At 37.0% G+C, this 13,148-nt stretch overlaps 1 protein-coding gene across 4 annotated transcripts in view; it reads right to left on the minus strand.

Moving 5' to 3' along the window:
• LOC145260408 (rho family-interacting cell polarization regulator 2-like) overlaps nt 1-13,148 on the minus strand; it is a 589,420-nt gene that overhangs the window by 117,912 nt on the left and 458,360 nt on the right. For all 4 annotated transcript variants that reach the window (XM_080118387.1, XM_080118386.1, XM_080118384.1 and 1 more), the window contains exon 4: nt 4,106-4,171. The gene's annotated coding sequence lies outside the window, so the exon portion shown is untranslated. The remainder of the gene's footprint in view (nt 1-4,105; nt 4,172-13,148) is intronic.

The raw sequence follows: 13,148 nt of genomic DNA on the forward strand, positions 1-13,148 counted from the left end.
AGGGAGAGAGAGAGTAAAAGAAAGGGAGAGAGAGAGTAAAAGAAAGGGAGAGAGAGAGTAAAAGAAAGGGAGAGAGAGTAAAGGAAAGGGAGAGAGAGTAAAGGAAAGGGAGAGAGAGTAAAGGAAAGGGAGAGAGAGTAAAGAAAGGGAGAGAGAGAGTAAAAGAAAGGGAGAGAGAGAGTAAAAGAAAGGGAGAGAGAGAGTAAAAGAAAGGGAGAGAGAGAGTAAAAGAAAGGGAGAGAGAGAGTAAAAGAAAGGGAGAGAGAGAGTAAAAGAAAGGGAGAGAGAGTAAAGGAAAGGGAGAGAGAGTAAAAGAAAGGGAGAGAGAGTAAAAGAAAGGGAGAGAGAGTAAAAGAAAGGGAGAGAGAGAGAGTAAAAGAAAGGGAGAGAGAGAGTAAAAGAAAGGGAGAGAGAGAGTAAAAGAAAGGGAGAGAGAGAGTAAAAGAAAGGGAGAGAGAGAGTAAAAGAAAGGGAGAGAGAGAGTAAAAGAAAGGGAGAGAGAGAGTAAAAGAAAGGGAGAGAGAGAGTAAAAGCAAGGGAGAGAGAGAGTAAAAGCAAGGGAGAGAGAGAGTAAAAGAAAGGGAGAGAGAGAGTAAAAGAAAGGGAGAGAGAGTAAAAGAAAGGGAGAGAGAGTAAAAGAAAGGGAGAGAGAGTAAAAGAAAGGGAGAGAGAGAGTAAAAGAAAGAGAAAGAGAGAGAGTAAAAGAAAGAGAAAGAGAGAGAGTAAAAGAAAGAGACAGAGAGAGAGTAAAAGAAAGAGACAGAGAGAGAGTAAAAGAAAGAGACAGAGAGAGAGTAAAAGAAAGAGACAGAGAGAGAGTAAAAGAAAGAGAAAGAGAGAGAGTAAAAGAAAGAGAAAGAGAGAGAGAGTAAAAGAAAGAGAAAGAGAGAGAGAGTAAAAGAAAGAAAAAGAGAGAGAGTAAAAGAAAGAAAAAGAGAGAGAGTAAGAGAAAGAGAGAGAGTAAAAGAAAGAGAAAGAGTAATAGAAAGAGAGAGGGGGTAAAAGAAAGAGAGAGGGGTAAAAGAAAGAGAGAGGGAGTAAAAGAAAAAGAGAGGGAGTAAAAGAAAAAGAGAGGGAGTAAAAGAAAAAGAGAGGGAGTAAAAGAAAAAGAGAGGGAGTAAAAGAAAGAGAGAGGGAGTACAAGAAAGAGAGAGGGGGTACAAGAAAGAGAGAGGGAGTACAAGAAAGAGAGAGGGGGTAAAAGAAAGAGAGAGGGGGTGAAAGAAAAAGAGAGGGGGTGAAAGAAAAAGAGAGGGGTTAAAAGAAAGAGAGAGGGAGTAAAAGAAAGAGAGAGGGAGTAAAAGAAAGAGAGAGGGAGTAAAAGAAAGAGAGAGTAAAAGAAAGAGAGAGTAAAAGAAAGAGAGAGTAAAAGAAAGAGAGAGTAAAAGAAAGAGAGAGTAAAAGAAAGAGAGAGTAAAAGAAAGAGAGAGAGTAAAAGAAAGAGAGAGAGTAAAAGAAAGAGAGAGAGTAAAAGAAAGAGAGAGTAAGAGACAGTAAAAGAAAGAGTAAAAGAAAGAAGAGAGACAGATGGAAAGCTGAAAACAAAGAAAATGATTACGAATAAGATAAAATAATATAGAAAGATGGAGTGTTATAATCAGTGGCAATAGCGAGAGAGACGAATGCAGAATACAATTGAAGTGATGAGACAAAATGTCAAGAATTCTTCCTAAAAGATTTGAAAGAGAACAATTCCCCCAAGATCCAATCCACCCTCCACCTCAATCACCATAAACAATCAAAATTGTGAAATCAAAACTTCACAAGGAAGGGAAAAACTTATCTAGCGGAAAAATGAAACCAGCCAATCGATCAATGATCGAAGCAAATCTAAAATGGAATTAACTCTTTTTCTTGTTGAGCAAACAATTCTGCCAAGTCATTGAGAAGCTGGCAAGACTTTTGGAAAATGGCATATGCGAGAGAAAAATCTCGCCAAAAACAAAAATATCATGGAGATTTATGCAGGAAGAAATGAGAGGGATGTACAAAAAAATGAGAAAGACAGAGTTAAAGAGAAGGAGAGGGACAGGGTTAAAGAGAAGGAGAGGGACAGGGTTAAAGAGAAGGAGAGGGACAGGGTTAAAGAGAAGGAGAGGGACAGGGTTAAAGAGAAGGAGAGGGACAGGGTTAAAGAGAAGGAGAGGGACAGGGTTAAAGAGAAGGAGAGGGACAGGGTTAAAGAGAAGGAGAGGGACAGGGTTAAAGAGAAGGAGAGGGACAGGGTTAAAGAGAAGGAGAGGGACAGGGTTAAAGAGAAGGAGAGGGACAGGGTTAGAGGAGGAGAGGGAAGGGTAAGAGGAGGAGAGGGAAGGGTAAGAGGAGGAGAGGGAAGGGTTTGTGGAGGAGAGGGAAGGGTTTGTGGAGGAGAGGGACAGGGTTAGAGGAGGGACAGGGTTAGAGGAGGGACAGGGTTAGAGGAGGGACAGGGTTAGAGGAGGGACAGGGTTAGTGGAGGGACAGGGTTAGTGGAGGGACAGGGTTAGTGGAGGAGAGGGACAGGGTTAGTGGAGGAGAGGGACAGGGCTAGTGGAGGAGAGTGACAGGGCTAGTTGAACAGAGTGACAGGGCTAGTTGAACAGAGTGACAGGGCTAGTGGAGGAGAGAGACAGGGCTAGTGGAGGAGAGAGACAGGGCTAGTGGAGGAGAGAGACAGGGTTAGTGGAGGAGAGAGACAGGGTTAGTGGAGGAGAGGGACATGGTTAGTGGAGGAGAGTGACAGGGTTAGAGGAGGAGAGAGACAGGGTTGGAGGAGGAGAGAGACAGGGTTGGAGGAGGAGAGGGACAGGGTTGGAGGAGGAGAGGGACAGGGTTGGAGGAGGAGAGGGACAGGGTTGGAGGAGGAGAGGGACAGGGTTAGAGGAGGAGAGGGACAGAGAATGATTGCAGCATGTTTTTAAAGACCAGAACAAGCAAAATAGCTTACTGGCATGTGAAGCTACTTCATTCCTTTCCTTTCTTTATATCTTAAAAGAATTATTATACGATTATCAGGCTGACATAAATCGTTCTCTTAATAGATCTTCCAATAATGTTGTAACTATGATATGTCATTATTGCAGTTACAAAATTGGCCTCAGTCCTTGGAGACAGCACACATGCACAATGAAGAAAGTGTGATTTTAAATCAAGACGATCTGGCTTGATAATTTTTAATGACTATAAGCAAATGATTATTATGTAACACTTACACAGCAATGAATGACCCACTCCTCTCTTGGCATTGTACTAATTTTGGTTGTGATGACCCTCTTCAGCTCAATAGTTTAGTGATTGCATTGATAGGAATTACCCATGAGATAATCATATAAATAAAACAACTGGAAGGTTAAGGTGCTGTGAGTGTGAAGCTAATTCAAGATCACATCTACTGATGAGACGATCATCAAAGTATTCCTGGATATTATTAAGCAGTGATAAACTTTTCACATGTAATCAATGTGTGTCTGTTGTTTTTTTTTTGTTTTTTTTACATAGAGGTCACCACTTATCAACTTTCTGATGCCAATATCAACAAAAGGTGACGTGCACACAGCCCACCAGCATCGACGTGCACACAACCCACTTACTGCTCACAGATAATGACGTATTATGCCTAAAGTGGATGCTAATCTGCATGTCCCCAAAATATTGACTTGAAAGCAGACCATGGGTTTACTGCAATTGTGCTCTTGTTGACACATAATTGGCTCATTGGATAATGATTACAATAAACAAAATGCATGACGGCTGACAAAAGTAAAAAGGAGAGTAAAATGTAGATCTTGGGTTTACTGGTGCCAGTCTTGTAATTCTCGCTTCTCTTATTTTGTTCTTTAGTCCTCACGTTCCATGTGTGATGTTTCACAAAGAGGGAAGAATTGCTGTTTTCTGGATCAGAATCTATCCATTGTTGGCCAGTTTTTGAACTTGAATTTGTTCTTTTGTTTGTTTTTTATAGCTCATTACGTCAAGTGGCTTTCTGCCTTGTCTGAAGCGATTTCTATGAAGAGAATAAAAAGTAAACCTAAACATGTCTTCGTCATCGCTGGTAATTTGTGCATATCAAAGAATTCTACATGCAATGTGTTACAAAAGGTCAATAATATAGATTGTTATTACTTACCTGGTCTTTCATTTTCCAGCCTTTTTAAGGTCAGTGGACTGGGTGGTAAGGTCAACTTTATGTCATCTGAAAATAATAACAAAATAAAAAGTTAGGACTTGATAAACATGTATACTTTTTATTATTTACCCTAGCCGTACTAACTGTTGCCCGGAATGCAGTTAAGTCATTTTAGTCTTTAATTTTTTTTTTATTTATATTTATTTTTAAATTTTTTCAAGGCCATCAAGTCAGGTATTGTCATATGGAACAAGCCCGAGAGAACTGCCACCGTTCTAAATGACAATGAATGGGGAAAGATAACATTATTAGGACCTAAAGAATGATTTAAAAACGGCATGGCGCCTGAAAGACAAATATTACACCGGTTGTGATAGGGGCAACTGGTTTAATGAAAATAAAATCTTCAATATTTGAAAACAATCACTGGAAGACCAAGCTGTAAAGAAATACAGCCATAAAGTGAACAGCGTCTATCCTTAAAAGAGCCTCCAGATACGAATTCAAAATTAATGAAATCAAGTGTTAGATCCAGGAGGAGTTAGCTCCCTTGATCTCTTGAAACTAATTGAAACAATTTTTTTTTAAAGTGTAAGTGAAATAAAATTTTAGTAATAAAAGACGACAACTCATTAGATACTTCAATTAAAAATATGAAGCTATCCTTGTTGCTGATTTTTATTTTTAGGTGATTATTTAAAAATGTTTCATAGTCTGTTCCAGAAGACTGGTAATAAGTCATTTTATAGATAAATTGTAACAGAGTATGTAGGTATATTGCCAATAACATTGCACAACAATAAAAAAAAAATTTTTTTAATCAGAAATAAAGTTTGATTTTTAAGTTTAAATGCTATTTGGGTCTGATTTTGAACATCCAACAACATAGTTTTATATGTTAGATGTTTTGGATTGCTATGTTTACTTTGTGGCCTTCTTTGAATAGCTTTATTTGGGGATCACCATTTATCAAGGTTCCAAGGCTACTCTAGGATAAGGGTTAATGAGTGTTCAGTCGACAGTGAGACAACACCATGATCAGTAATGGTGGAACTGGTAGGGTTTAATTATACGAGGATGATTCAACAAGAACTTGTAAATGACCATGTTGTAGACAGCTGGGAAGCTGCCTCACGGTATCGTGATCTTTTGCCATAGTAACCTTCTGATAATTCTGGACCAAACCAGAATGGTTAGTGCCAATGGAAATGCATTGAGCAAAAGAAAAAAGAAAAACAAAGCAAAAAGTCTAACCTACAGAGTGTCCATGAAGTCTGGACAAAAAGGACATTTTTCATTTGATCAAATATTTTTAATTGATTTTTTTTTTCTACCCTCCACCAAGGTCATCCCTATAATAGGCTTGGCAATTGCACGACTGGTGTTTTTTACTTGAGTTTGATTTGGTTGTTTTACGGCATATCAACCCTTTTCGGGGGGGGGGGTTATTTAATGCCGAATCTAGTTATTTTGAAAATAGTATTCATGTTGCATCCAGTTATTTTGAAGAAGGTTTTTAGTCTTCAAGCTCTTTGTATCCTCAATCGCTAGTTTGTAATGTTTGGTTTGGTTGTTTTATAGTGGATTTTATTGTTTTTGTTCCCTGCCTTGCAGAACATGAATGAGTTTTGCAATGGGAGATGGAACAGGGTTACAGAATTGATGTTTGGCATATTTTAAGTTAGGAACCAGTCCAGAAGCTGGGGGGGATAGAAAGAGAAAGGGGAAATGGGAAGAAGGAAAATTGGGAAAGGTGGGTTATTGTTTCTGTTTTTGGTTTTGCAGAATATAAGTTTTGGAAAAGGAGGTAGAAAAACGAAAACCATCAATGTTAGGTGCATTTCTTCTTAGGATAGGTTGGTTGGTTGGTTGGTTGTTTTTGTTTTACGGCATATCAACCCTTTTCAGGTTATTTAATGCCGAATTCAGTGATTTTGAAGAAAAGTTTTTTAATAGAATATATTTGTTTTTTGTTTTTTTTTTCAAGTCAGTTTCTATTTAACCCATAGTTGGGACCCTAACAGGTACTACCACTCCAGGTCAGAGTGGACCTGGGAGCAATGGCAATTAAAGGGTGGCTCCACACTCCCTAGAGTCTGCAAGCTGGGGCCTCACCATCGGATATAGTTTAAGATCATATCCAGGACCCTCTTCTCAGGAAGCCAATATCTTCAGACAGCCTGATATGGAAGCACCAGTTTTTACTGGAAGTGATAGAAATTTTCTTAAATGATTGATATAGCAGTTAAAAAGGAAGGAATAATTCTCATGTGAAATTGGATTGATGTTTTTATGTGTTTTACATATGAAATATGCAACATAATCATGTTAACGCACCGAAGTTAAGCAACGATGAGCCTAGCCAGTACCAGATGGGTGACCATTTCAGAATACTAGGTGCTGTATAGTGTGGTAGGACAGCACTACTGTCAAAAGAAAAAGTAAGGCAGCTCCTGCCTTCTGTGGGAGACTCTTGGGCAAGGTTGAGAAACCACTTTAGCTCTCCGATCAGGATAACGTAAATCATGGTAAGCAGGTGACTGATATAATACAGAATTACACACACACAGCCTTGAGCCTCTGGGGGGAGGGGCATAGGCCATCCACAACTTTGTAGATGCTTTTGTAGCGAGGATTTCTTTTTTCAGGATGAGGGCGCTAGCCTCACACCCAACCTTCCCAGAAGGTACATATAGCGCCTAGTCTTTCCAAATGGTCACCCATCTGGTACTGTCCAGGTTCAATGTTGCTTAATTTCAATGATTTGGTGAGAAATGATGTGTCAACGTGAATGTGCCGTACTATAATACAAAATCAACCAAGAATAATTCTGTTCACGTTTCATATCTCATACGGAGCAGAAGATTTCTTTTTGGGGTATCTCAAATTACAATTGGAGAAATTTGTATCTATTTTTCGATGTCAAAAAACGATTAATTTTATTGTTTTGTATTTGTTTGTTTTTGTTTAAAATTTAATTTTCCATGTCTCATATTAATGATGAAATAATAAATATTTGATTTTAAACTACCAGTGCAAGTAAAATCTACAGATCACTTCACCAATTGTTATGTTTACAAAAATTTATGTACATGTTACATAGGTTTTTGCAGTAATCTGACCCCCCCCCCACTCCATTAAAAGCAACTATGTTTAGAAATTTAAAATGAATCGGAGTTAGTAATTATATCGGAATCAGAAAGTTAGAGAAGAATTTGTAATTGTATTGGAATCGTCCCATCACTAGTCCCTAACTTCCACAGATTAAAAACCTGGTTTTGTAAAAAAAAAAGAAAAGGAAAAGGATTCGAGCTGATATTGCTGATATTTCACAGTTGAGCTGAAGAATGGTCATATCGAAAGATAACAGATTAGTTAATGTACATCATTCGAGAAGAATTCCAATCTACTTTCGAGTGGAGGCCATTACGAAATTTAAGAAACAGATAACATCACAGACAAACCACATTCTGGGCGACCAAACATTTGTTGAAATAGAATTATTGTATTTAAAATGTATGAAAGTTTCAAAAAAAATCTATCTGCAGGATTGGTTGGTGGGTTGGTTGGTTGTTTTACGGCATATCAACCCTTTTCAGGTTATTTAATGCCGAATCCAAAGATTTTGAAGAAAATTTTTTAATAGAATATATTTGTTGTTTTCAAGTCGGATTCTATTTAACCCATAGTTGGTTGGTTGGTTGTTTTTGTTTTACGGCATATCAACCTTTTTCAGGTTATTTCATGCCGAATCTAGTTATTTTGAGGAACGATTTTTAATGGAGTATATTTTTTTTAAGTCAGATTCTATTTAACCCATAGTTGGGACCCTAACAGGTACTACCACTCCGGGTCAGAGTGGACCTGGGAGCAATGGCAATTAAAGGTAGCTCCACACTCCCTCAAAGCCCGCAAGCTGGGGCCTCGCCACTGAATATAGTTTAAGGTCATATCCAGGACCTGCAGGATTAGAGCAAAGTTTTTCCAAATAAATTCCTCATCACCATCGTCATCTTCGGTTTAATGTTTTACATGCTGGTATGTTTAAATAGCATTAAAGAAATTGACTTCCAAGTAACCTATCTCTGGCCAGGTCTTATTTTATTCATAACTTGAATATTAGGGAAATCAAAAAATGAATAAAAATATTAAGAGAGTTCAGGGTTGGGAGCAGATTGCACAGGAGTCCTCAGATTCCAGGAAAATATGTAATTTGAAGTTAGGGTTAAAAATTCTAAATATAACAAAATGTATTGCAAATAATGCGCCCGACCCCCTTTACTTACATTCTCTCCCACAGAATCCTTGCAGAATACATCTTTGAGTGCCATGGACAAAATTAAATAAAAAGTAATATGCTGTCATAAGCCAGATGCAAAAATGTGGTAAGCTTTCTTATTTCTTATTTTTATATTTTTGGAATTCTTTGAGATGAGGCTACATAATTTGTGCATTCATTCTTTTTGCAAAGAATTTCCGAACTACTATGAAGATGAGGATGAATACACAAATTATGAAGCCTCCTCTAAAAGAATTCCAAAAATATAAAAACAAATAAAAAAAAATAATACTATTTGGTACGGACCTTACAATAGAAGACCAGATAAGAACACAAAATTGGATTTATAAGACCATAAAATCCAACTTTGATCGCCCTTCAGAGCCCGTGGCGAAGTGGATAGAGGTGTTGAGTCTCTATGGTTCCAGGTGAGCATTGCCTGAAGATAGCAGTTTTAATCTTACCCAAGCAGGTCAGAGGATTACTTGGATAAAAACGTGGTGAGACAACTATGGAAGGCAGTAATTACTGGGGATACAGTTACAAGACTCAGCATTCCTACACCATTGCAATTAATCACCTGAAGAAGGCCAGAGGATGAGTTGGCCGAAACATGGTGAAACAACTATGAAGATGAGGATAATAGTCTGCAAAAACGATGAATGCACATAGGCTTTCTTATTAAATCCTGGACAATGATGGTTTGATCGTTTTGTTTTATGGCATATCAACCCTTTTTGAGTTCAGCTATTTGATAACTTTAAATTTTTTATATCTTCAAATGGTTTGGTTGCTTTATCAACTATTTTTGGGATTATTTAACGCCAAATCCGTAAACTTGGAAAAGTTTTTATGCTTCAACTCCTTTATGTCTCCAAATATTTATTCATGGTGTTCAGTTTGGTTGTTTTGTAGAGGAAAATTGTTGTTTTTGTTTTCGACTTTACAGAGCATGATTGAGTTTTGCCCAGGGAAAGGAAAAAAACAATACCATCAATGTTTGGTGCATTTAAGTTAAGCTGATATCTTCAGACAGCCTGATCTAGTAACACCAGACTGGGCAACGCTGGGTCTTCCTGCTAGTTTTAAAATAAAACAAACCTTATGTTCTGTCTTTCGAGGATCTCAAACGTGTGTAATGTAGTCAGAAGTCTCCGTTCATTTCTGTTTCTAATTATAGAGAAATTTACAAAATTTAGATGCGTTTCTTTCTTTCACTTTCTCGATTTTTTTACCTCTTCAAAATTCGTTTGTTTAATAAGGCATTATGGGAAAACACTTAATTAGCCTCCGATTGGATTATAATATTTCCCATGAAAAGCATCCAAATTCTTTAAATACAACATCCACATCTCAAATCATCACAAAAGGAAATTCACTCATCAAAAGAAAGAATTTTTGTTTTGGTAGAGCAAGATTAAAAGAAATCTGCGTCCACACATTTCTGTAAGAGGCCCTGTCCATCCGTTGGTCACTGTCACTGAAATTGCATTTTCTTTGGTCTGTCACAATTAAGTTCGAAAACAATCTTTTATTCAGCTTGAAATAGCATTTTTCAATACGTACATACATTTTCTCTAACAGGGTCTGTTTATCTGTCACACTTCAGTTTGAAATGGTATTTTCGTTTTTAAAGCAAATGTAATGAATGAACCCTAAAAATGGATCGGATACCGTATGTGTGCGTGTGTTTTTTTGGGGGGTGGGTGGGGGGTCTCCCCCTCTTTTTCTCTGCTATTCAGTTAGTATAAAATTGATTTCCAGTTCATGTAATTAACTACGAAGTCATTATCGCCAGGAACGACAACAAAAGACATAACATAGAGCAAAGGGCATTAAAAGAGGGTCTTAAAAAAAAAGAACCAAGATAACTCCTTCAACATAAGGAAAAAAATACTTTTTTGTTTCCGTCTAAATTCAATAAAGAAAACGGGGGGGGGAGAAGAAACAGCTTAATATTATTTCAGCATGTTGAGGAGACATTGTTTTCTTGTCTAAAAAGGAACATGCACACACAATTGGAGAAATAGTACAGAAGCTGGTTTAACCAGTTAAGAAAATCAAAACAAGTATCAACAAGAAATGAGAATCGTGTTCAATAAGACGGTAGAAACACACACATACGTATATCCGATGGATGCCGATGCCTCCGTTTAGTCTCGAAAGACAAAGGATACCCCCTGTAGGGGCAGCTGCGCGTGTAATTGTGAGGCAAGGGTTGTGCAATCCCCAACCACACCTCTCCTGAATCGGCACTGAGTCCAGTGGCAAGGAGAAGACCAGGACGACCGGAAACAACGGAGAGCACATACAACCTGAAAGTCCCAAATGGTCACCCATTTAGTACTGACCAGGTTCAACATTGCTTAACTTCAGTGATCCAGTGGCAACTGGTGTGTCAAGGCGATTATGATGTAGATAAAAATGGAGAAAAATTGGATGCCTACTAGACACTATCCTCGAGTGTCTAAGGTCTCTCTGTACGAGGATTTGTCAGAACAGCCTGGCATGAGGATACTTTTCCCTAGAAGTTAACTAAATATTCAAAACAATATAGTGTTCGAAGTCCACTGTAGCCAACCTACAACAGTTTTTTTTTTTTAAACACAGGAATCACCACTTATGAAGGCCCGGAGGCCACTCGAGGATAAGGGTTAAGGGGTATACATTAGTCAATGTGATTATAGTGTAGTAAACATAAGTAGTGAGAATTTTGTAAATTGGATTACTTAGGGGGACGGTTCATCAAGAACTTGTTTACGTTGGACTTGAAGACACTCAGATTGTAAGCTGGAAAGCAGGCAATCGGAAGAGAGTTCCACAGGCGTGCAGTTCTAAGAAAGAAGCTTTGTTCATGGAATCTACATTTAGGTTTAGGCACAGATAATTAGTGTGGGAAATTATTGATTTGTGGTTTTGGCTAGATGAGTGTTTTTTGTGAAAGTTTTGCGAGGGCGGGGGGGGGCATGGTGCAACTTCTGAAAGTGATGTTACGTCAAGTAAGAGCACGAAGAGAGATATTCCACCAGACTAGAGTGAAAGAAAAAACGTCTTTCATTCTTATTTCGCTACATTTTGTTATCAAGAGTGGAGGGCCGCTTGAAATATCAAATGATAAAATATTAAATATACGAAACATCGTTTTTATGCTTCATAAACCCTTCATCCCCTCAGAACCTTGAAATTAACATATATATTAGTGTTGCGACGATTAATCAGAATTGGAACTGGGAATCAGAACTGTTGGGGGGGGGGCATAAGAATTGGAAAAATGTGTACCTATTTTCCGATGCCAAAAACGATTCTTTTAAACATCTTTTTTGTTTGATTTTGTTTAAAACAAAATCTTCCACTGTTGGCAGTAATAATAAAAATATTCATTGATCTTGAACTACCAGTAAAACTAAAATCTATAGATCCCCACTCCCTATATACATGGGTGTTTTTACGTTCGAGAAAATATCTGCCCATTTAACATTTGTTTCTACGGTAATCTGAAAAAAAAATAAATAAATAAAAATTCTATAGTTAGATATTTAGAGATTTATAAAGAATCGAAATTGGTAATTGTATCGGAATCGTCCCATCCCTAATAATATATTTATTTATTATCTAAAGATATATACATTTCATCCTTTTGGAATCATCAGTGTAGAAATAACTATTCCACCAGTCACATGATTCCAACCCCGGAACAAAGAGTCCCATTTAACACCAAATCCAAACACCATAACACACGAGGCTGTTCTAAAAAATAGAGACTTCCTCAGAAATAGCAAAAACGATGAGAAAAATGTGCATGCTAAAACCAATGTTAAAAAAATAAAACAAAAAAAAACATACAAATAAAACAAAAAAAAACATAATAAAACAAAAAATCATACCAATAAAACAAAAACATACCAATAAAACAAAAAAATACCACTAAAACAAAAAAAAAATACTAATAAAACAATCAAACAAAAAAAAATCATATGGTGCTTTTGATATTAATATTTCATTTTTATTATCAAAAGACGTCCTCAGAAATCACATTTAGATGTTAAATTTAAATTTATTTAATAAATCGAATGGCCAGCATATGAGGGTAGTTCCAGAAGTAAAGCTTCCTATTTTTTTTTTTTTTTTTTTAAATCAAAAAAGTAAAGTGTTACGAAGATGGGAGTGGTGCCATTAAAACGAGCGACTTGTGTGCTCCAGTATCTATTTTTTCTACATAGCCACCAGTATTCTCAATGAACTTTTGCCAGAAATTCAATGACATCTGTTTCTGACTCCCGCCCATGACAGGGGTTGCTTTCTTAAGAGTCCCACATCGTCAATATTCTGCAACAGAAAGATGAAACTTTCAAGTCATGAATGCATAAGCACAGTCATCATAACAATGCAATTTGCAATCTTCTCTGATCCATTTGAGCAAGATAAAAAAAAAATAGGAGGCATTACTCTTGGAACGTTCCTCATACAAATATAAACGTTTTTATTAATGTAAATAAACAATACAATAGTTAGTTGCAAGTTGGATAACTCGTCTATAATGTATACGGGGGAACAGCCCAATTGTACTCGTACTAATATCGAACTCCTTAAGGCTAACATCATCCTCATTTATAAGCTATTCAGAATAGTTCATTATATAAGGAAAGGTTTGGATTTGTTTGGTTTTGTTTTTACGGCACATCAATCCTTTTCTTAGTCATTTAATACCAAATCCAGTAATTTTGGAAAAAAAAGTTTTCATGCTTCAAGTTTTTTTTATTTTTT

Source organism: Euprymna scolopes, chromosome 36 (genome assembly GCF_053919585.1).
Source record: "Euprymna scolopes isolate OS-2025 chromosome 36, ASM5391958v1, whole genome shotgun sequence".
Taxonomy (NCBI): domain Eukaryota; kingdom Metazoa; phylum Mollusca; class Cephalopoda; order Sepiida; family Sepiolidae; genus Euprymna; species Euprymna scolopes.